General features: G+C 35.9%; 1 protein-coding gene across 2 annotated transcripts in view; it reads left to right on the top strand.

Moving 5' to 3' along the window:
• The first annotated feature begins 328 nt into the window (after positions 1–328).
• Positions 329–7600, top strand: part of LOC123527212 (leucine-rich repeat neuronal protein 3-like) — a 45218-nt gene continuing 37946 nt past the window's right edge. Inside the window, exon 1 of one of the 2 annotated variants that reach the window (XM_045306539.2) lies at positions 329–446. The gene's annotated coding sequence lies outside the window, so the exon portion shown is untranslated. Of the gene's footprint in view, positions 497–7600 lie in introns of both variants that reach the window. The other variant, XM_045306538.2, reaches the window with a different exon arrangement.

Below are 7600 nucleotides of genomic sequence, written 5' to 3'. Positions count from 1 at the left end.
TGACCATAATGCAGTGAAACCATGGTCACGTGACTGAGACACGTGATGAAAACGTTAATATTGCGTAGGTAGACATCAGGAAATAACTACTTTCACTTTCATTTTACAAGGCAGCTTCCAATCAACTTTTGAAGCATATAACGTAGCTTAAAATCATCTGCGGACATTCCTTTTTACAATCAAGCATAAATAAAGTTTATATCTGGCATGAAAATGGCACTATATATTGATATGGACTACATTCGAGTGGACCACGGAGGCAAATCCGGCTAATTGCCCCCTTTATGCCATGAGATTGATTTAGTGGTGTTTTACCGTAATCTGGTTCCCTCTTCAATTATGGTTCCCTGATTTTCGATTACGCAGGGGGGACCAGTCTACGGAAGGTCACGGACATTTTTGGGACAATAAACAAGAAGAAGAAGGAATGTCGAAGAAGGAAGAATGTATTTTGTTTTCTTCGTATTTGTTTATGATTAATATGACAGCTGACTTGGTAATAAATCTTCAGCGTATAAGTTTTAAATTAAATTTTAGTGACAGTAGTTGAAAGGCATCTCAAGTTCGTTCCGATATTTGTGATCATTTCTTTGCCCAGCTGTAAACAGGTCGGAGACTTCCCCTTGATTGAGAGACAGTCTCTCGATCTAAACACTGTCTCTCGTTTGAAAGACAAAATGTCTCGATCGAAAGACTGTATTTAGCGTAAGTGTTGAAAAAACATGAAATCATTATTAAAAAAATAATTTCCTTACAGGCGCATTATCTATTTATTGAAAAAACTTGTTATTTCAAGTAAGGCAGAGGCTAGAGTAGAGAACTGGAATCGGTTCCCTAGACTGCGAACTTATTTGTCCGGAACCGGTTCTCTAAGCAAAATACCGTGCATATGCTAGGGAACCGGAATTTTATTTCTATGCATACTGGTACTGATGATAAACCCGAACAAAAAATGAGGTTTTTTACCTGTAACTTTTTTATTTCTGCAAATTGAAATCAATGGTCGGTATCAAAATAAAGCTTAACCTTTGCTGAAAACTTTACATAATTCAAATTTATATTTAGTAAGCAAGCTAAATGGTGTGTTCGATTTTATAAATAACCGATTGCAATCAAATATTTCCAAGGTGTTTGACTTTATCATCTGTCCGGGTTTATCATCAGTACCAGTAATGCTGCCGAAATCCACTTTTTTTCTTGGTAAGTGTCAGAAATCCACTTTGTTTCTTGGTAAGTGTCATGCATTTTATTATCTTAATTAATTTTACCATGCCCATGCATTTAACTGCGTTTACTGCCTCCAAAAGTGTACTCGCCGCATATATACCGTGTCTGCCGTATTGGAATGATATAAACTAGTACGAATGAATGCGTGAAAACTACTTCGCAGTTTTTAAATGTTATTAAATTTTGCTTTAAACTTGTACTATATTTAAATTATTTAAATATAAAATAATCTTGGTTTGTATTTGCGTCATTACATGTTTATAGATGAACAAATTAATTTAATTGCCCTTAAAACTTCATACAGATTCTCTGATCACTTTAAATACTGGTTTGTAACACCTCGGCATTTCACGTTCAAAGATATGTAATCAATACTACTTAACAGAAATTACTTAATTTGTTTTAATCGTTTCTTTTATTGTCTTACACCTTTTAAGTTTAAATTTCAAGTTTATTTCGGCTCCATTGTCGATGATTTCGCATTCATTCGTACTAGTTTATTTTATCATTCCAATATGGCGGACAGTATGCGGCGAGTACACTTCCGGAGACACAGTAAACACAAATAAAAGGGCATAGCTTGCTGAAATAGTAAAATTAATTAACTTATTAAGATAAGAACATGCACATGATACTTACAAAAAGAAACAAAGTGAATTTCGCCAGTTTTATGCATAGAAATAAAATTCCGGTTCCCTAGCCTATGCACGGTACTTTGGCTAGAGCACCGGTTCTGGACGAATAAGTTCGCTGTCTAGGGAACCGATTCTGGTTCTCTAGCCACTGCCTTCAAGTAAACTGTACAAGAAACAAATTGTCACAGAAGTTTGTAATGCTTAAGTAAAATTCCCAAATAATTTTGATTTTGAAAATTTGATAAAAGAAAGATAATTTTCTATATTTGAAATAAATTTGCGCATTCTAAAAAGAGAGTTTTAATTACTCTTTCATTGATTTTCATTGCTTAAGCTAATTTTAGTCTTTCGATCGAGAGACATTTTGCCTTTCAAACGAGAGACAATGTTTAGATCGAGAGACTTTCTATCAATCCAGGGGAAGTCTCCGACCTGGTAAATTATATAATTTAAAAACAATCCAATAATAATCCATCCATAAATGTCATGTCATGAATTTTTAGCTTAAAAGTTTCAGCGTCAGAAGTGTTTATTTATAATTGCTATGGATATCTGAGCTGAAAGACACACTTTTTTTAAAATTTAACCAGGAATCGACTACTGTACGAAAGGAAATTATGGAAGTGGCTAGGGGTCCAGTAACCGGACCTGATCCAGTTACAGACAACCTGTACAGGGCAGGCTAGAGGTCCGGTAATCAATATGAATACTGAGAACGGTATTTACAAAGAGCTAGGAGACTATATTTTACCTTTGTTTTCTTATTTTTTTAGCTCACCTGTCACAAAGTGACAAGGTGAGCTTTTGTGATTGCGCAGTGTCCGTCGTGCGTCCGTCCGTGCGTGCGTCCGTCCGTAAACTTTTGCTTGTGACCACTCTAGAGGTCACATTTTTCATCGGATCTTTATGAAAGTTGGTCAGAATGTTCATCTTGATGATATCTAGGCCAAGTTCGAAACTGGGTCACGTGCCATCAAAAACTAGGTCAGTAGGTCTAAAAATAGAAAAACCTTGTGACCTCTCTAGAGAACATATATTACACAAGATCTTCATGAAAATTGGTCAGAATGTTCAACTTGATGATATCTAGGTCAAGTTCCAAACTGGGTTACGTGCCATCAAAAACTAGGTCAGTAGGTCTAAAAATAGAAAAACCTTGTGACCTCTCTAGAGGCCATATATTTCACAAGATCTTCATGAAAATTGGTCAGAACGTTCACTTTGATGATATCTAGGTCAAGTTTGAAACTGGGTCACGTGCGGTCAAAAACTAGGTCAGTAGGTCTAAAAATAGAAAAACCTTGTGACCTCTCTAGAGGCCATAGTTTTCATGAGATCTTCATGAAAATTGGTCAGAATGTTCACCTTGATGATATCTAGGTCAAGTTAGAAAGTGGGTCACGTGCCATCAAAAACTAGGTCAGTAGGTCAAATAATAGAAAAACCTTGTGACCTCTCTAGAGGCCATATTTTTCATGGGATCTGTATGAAAGTTGATCTGAATGTTCACCTTGATGATATCTAGGTCAGGTTTGAAACTGGGTCACGTGCGGTCAAAAACTAGGTCAGTAGGTCTAAAAATAGAAAAACCTTGTGACCTCTCTAGAGGCCATATTTTTCATGAGATCTTCATGAAAATTGGTCAGAATGTTCACCTTGATGATATCTAGGTCAAGTTCGAAAGTGGGTCACGTGCCGTCAAAAACTAAGTCAGTAGGTCAAATAATAGAAAAACCTTGTGACCTCTCTAGAGGCCATATATTTCATGAGATCTTCATGAAAATTGGTCAGAATGTTCACCTTGATGATATCTAGGTCAAGTTAGAAAGTGGGTCACGTGCCATCAAAAACTAGGTCAGTAGGTCAAATAATAGAAAAACCTTGTGACCTGTCTAGAGGCCATATTTTTCATGGGATCTGTATGAAAGTTGGTCTGAATGTTCACCTTGATGATATCTAGGTCAGGTTTGAAACTGGGTCACGTGCGGTCAAAAACTAGGTCAGTAGGTCTAAAAATAGAAAAACCTTGTGACCTCTCTAGAGGCCATATATTTCATGAGATCTTCATGAAAATTGGTCAGAATGTTCACCTTGATGATATCTAGGTCAAGTTCGAAAGTGGGTCACGTGCCATCAAAAACTAGGTCAGTAGATCAAATAATAGAAAAACCTTGTGACCTCTCTAGAGGCCATATTTTTCATGGGATCTGTATGAAAGATTGTCTGAATGTTCATCTTGATGATATCTAGGTCAAGTTCGAAACTTGGTCATGTGCGGTCAAAAGCTAGGTCAGTAGGTCTAAAAATAGAAAAACATTGTGACCTCTCTAGAGGCCATACTTGTGAATGGATCTCCATAAAAATTGGTCAGAATGTTCACCTTGATGATATCTAGGTCAAGTTTGAAACTGGGTCATGTGCCTTAAAAAACTAGGTCACTAGGTCAAATAATAAAAAAACCTTGTGACCTCTCTAGAGGCCATACTTTTCATGGGATCTGTATGAAAGTTGGTCTGAATGTTCAGCTTGATGATATCTAGATCAAGTTTGAAATTGGGTAAACTGCGGTCAAAAACTAGGTCAGTAGGTCTAAAATTATTAAAATCTTTTGACCTCTCTAGAGGCCATATTTTTCAATGGATCTTCATGAAAATTGATCTGTATGTTCACCTTGATGATATCTAGGTCAGTTTCGAAACTGGGTCACGTGCAGTCAAAAACTAGGCCAGTAGGTATAAAAATAGAAAAACCTTGTGACCTCTCTAGAGGCCATATTTTTCATGAGATCTTCATGAAAGTTAGTGAGAATGTTCACCTTGATGATATCTAGGTAAAGTTCAAAACAGGGTCACGTACCTTCAAAAACTAGGTCAATAGGTCAAATAATAGAAAAACCTTGTGACCTCTCTAGAGACCATATTTTTCAATGGATCTTCATGAAAATTGGTCAGAATTTTTATCTTGATGATATCTAGGTCAAGTTCAAAACTGGGTCACATGAGCTCAGAAACTAGGTCACTATGTCAAATAATAGAAAAAACGATGTCATACTCAAAACTGGGTCATGTGGGAAGAGGTGAGCGATTCAGGACAATCATGGTCCTCTTGTCTTGTTATTTTAAATACATGGTAAGTCACAGGAAACAGAAGTATTGTTTAATTCTTTAATCCTGGGAAAAACACGATCGCAAATTCTACAAATATTTTCAGGTAACAACATGAAATAAGAAACAACACAATAGAGTATTTCTTGTCTTTACCACAATATTTCATGTCATATGCATCGATAACTGTGTGAAAATAAATCAGATACTGGTTTGAGTCGTAAATTCGGCCAGGTCGTAAATATTCGGCCACCCACTTTAAAGCTTTTTTCCAAGCCAGATGCTTGAAAACTCATCTGTGTCATCACAAGCACTTGCGTTAGCAACAAAGTTGGCGGAAACAACAAGGTGAGGTGAGTAGAAAAATGGTTGTCCTTCCCTAAAGTTGTGTACTCTAAATTGCAAATATTTTGTCTCGCGGGTCGCGTGACTTCATCGCACGGGCCCGTTTATGCTGAGGCCCGGCAAGGGTTACTTCAAATTTAAACTTTATAACACGAAAAGAACATTTGCTTACTAGCATAAAACACGTTAAAACCAAGTAAATGAATATGTTGACCCTCAATGTTATTGAATTTCCATGTGTCTACCTACATTGTTTTTTCACGTTGACCTCATTTCCTTTTGAATTATCCGTTTTGGGGCCGTAATACGTTTGTGCTTTGCCACAGAACGCGCATATATAAAAAGGTGTTATTACAGCACGTGAGCGCGCGAATCTCTCTTTTAACGCACATTCACTCTCCTGTTAAAACAACCCCGAAAAGTGACGAGAACAGCAGTTCTATGCCAGAAAGTGTAATAAACAGTGACGTAAAAATCAAACTAGGTCATGCTGGTTTGAGAAGAATTACAGGTGCTTTTTAAATCTTTGTTGGCAAATATTTCCAACGAGATATGCTATTGAAAATTGATTGCAGTTTGTTGAAAAAAGAATGATTTTGGCTGTAGCATCTATTTATTTCCAAGACAGTGTTGAAAACATAGCAAACTTTATGTTTAAAAAGTGGCCGAATATTTACAACCTGAAGAAGGTAAAATGTGGAGGTTAAACCTGTCCGTTATTTTAAGCACGGTTTTATTGTTTACTGTACTGTAAACGGCTGTTAATGATAACAATCAGTGTTGCTTGTATTAAAGCACATATGGTAGAAATTTTATACAAATCAATTGCAGAAAGAAAGAAATATTTATGAAAAACCGCACAAAGTGGCCGAGTTTATGACTCGAACCAGTATCATTCAAGAAACATCCCTGTGTACTTCAAACAGTAATCAGCCATTGTCATCATGCGACGTCACATCACTAATTTTGCGGTATAGGTCAACAATTGTGGCAATCAAACTATCAAAATTAAAAAGCACTAAATATTACTCAAACATTGAAAAGCTATCTTAGTCAAACTAACAGGAACACTCAAAAGTCATTAAATGCCTATTTAAACGTTTTATGTCATCTCATTCTGCTTACATTGGCACTATCGAAATTATTCTTTGGGCATTGGACACGCAAGATATTTTGAAAGTAAACCACAAGGTCGCGGGCGTGTCCATAATGTATCGGAGCCTAAGAATTGTACTTTTACTGTATATTTTCTATCTGATATTTATCTAACATGTTCCATTTCACTGCTAAGTATCATGGGTGTATTTTGAGGGGATAGTCGCCCCCATCCCCTCCTCCCCCTTAAATTCCGTCGAGTTAAAATGTTTTGATGTTTCGCCTAATACTGATATTTCATTTATTTTTGTCTAGCTGGGGATGTTACATAAAATTTGGTGTTCTCTAACCTATGGACGGGACTTAATTTGCATAATTAATGAGGACAGATGCCAAAACGGCTGGTAGACAAACTTGTAAACATTGCAAATATTTGCTTAATTAATGAATATTTTTGGATTTTTTGCAGTACGAGTGCAAAAGTACGCTTTTAATAAATATTGACAGATATTTAGCATGGTAACTGCAGGTAAAAACGTTTTATGCTAGCATGCGTGAAATAGGTCACAAACTTTGACATGTAAATACAACGTAGGTAGCGCAACTCAAATACCGCTAAATTAGTGAGATTAGTGATGTCTAGTATAATAGCAATTTGTAAGGCGTAATCAGAAGCTTTTATTGTTGGAAGTGTCTAGCCGCCTGGTTACTGGACGCCTAGCCTGCGTTCTAGCCCTCCGGTTACTGGACGACTAGCAAATCCTCAGGGATTTTCAAGCCATCCGGTAATTGATTTCTTAATGAATAAGTAATGATTTTATATAGTTTTAACTGTTATTTACTTAACATATCAATACTTATTTGTAAACAAAATATTGTGTGAATACATACCAAAGTATATTTTTCATCGTCTCATATAGATTACTGATTTTTCAGTTGATAAAACGAATGAGATCATGTTTGTATACAAATCACATTGATCGTCGAACGTCCTTGTTATTTTGTAAAAAGTGATGTTTTTCTAAAGGTTTAAACTTTAATTCTTAAAACACAGATTTATAAATACCACGTATATGGAAAGCTTATAAAAAAATCAATATTCATTTAATTAATTTTGACTATTATTTCGAAATAAAATGGATTAATTATGAATGCTTAACTACTGTTTTTCTAAAAGTTTTGAACATCACACTG

Source organism: Mercenaria mercenaria, chromosome 14 (genome assembly GCF_021730395.1).
Source record: "Mercenaria mercenaria strain notata chromosome 14, MADL_Memer_1, whole genome shotgun sequence".
Classification (NCBI taxonomy): Eukaryota; Metazoa; Mollusca; class Bivalvia; order Venerida; family Veneridae; genus Mercenaria; species Mercenaria mercenaria.
This window is presented reverse-complemented; position numbering and strand designations above follow the sequence as displayed.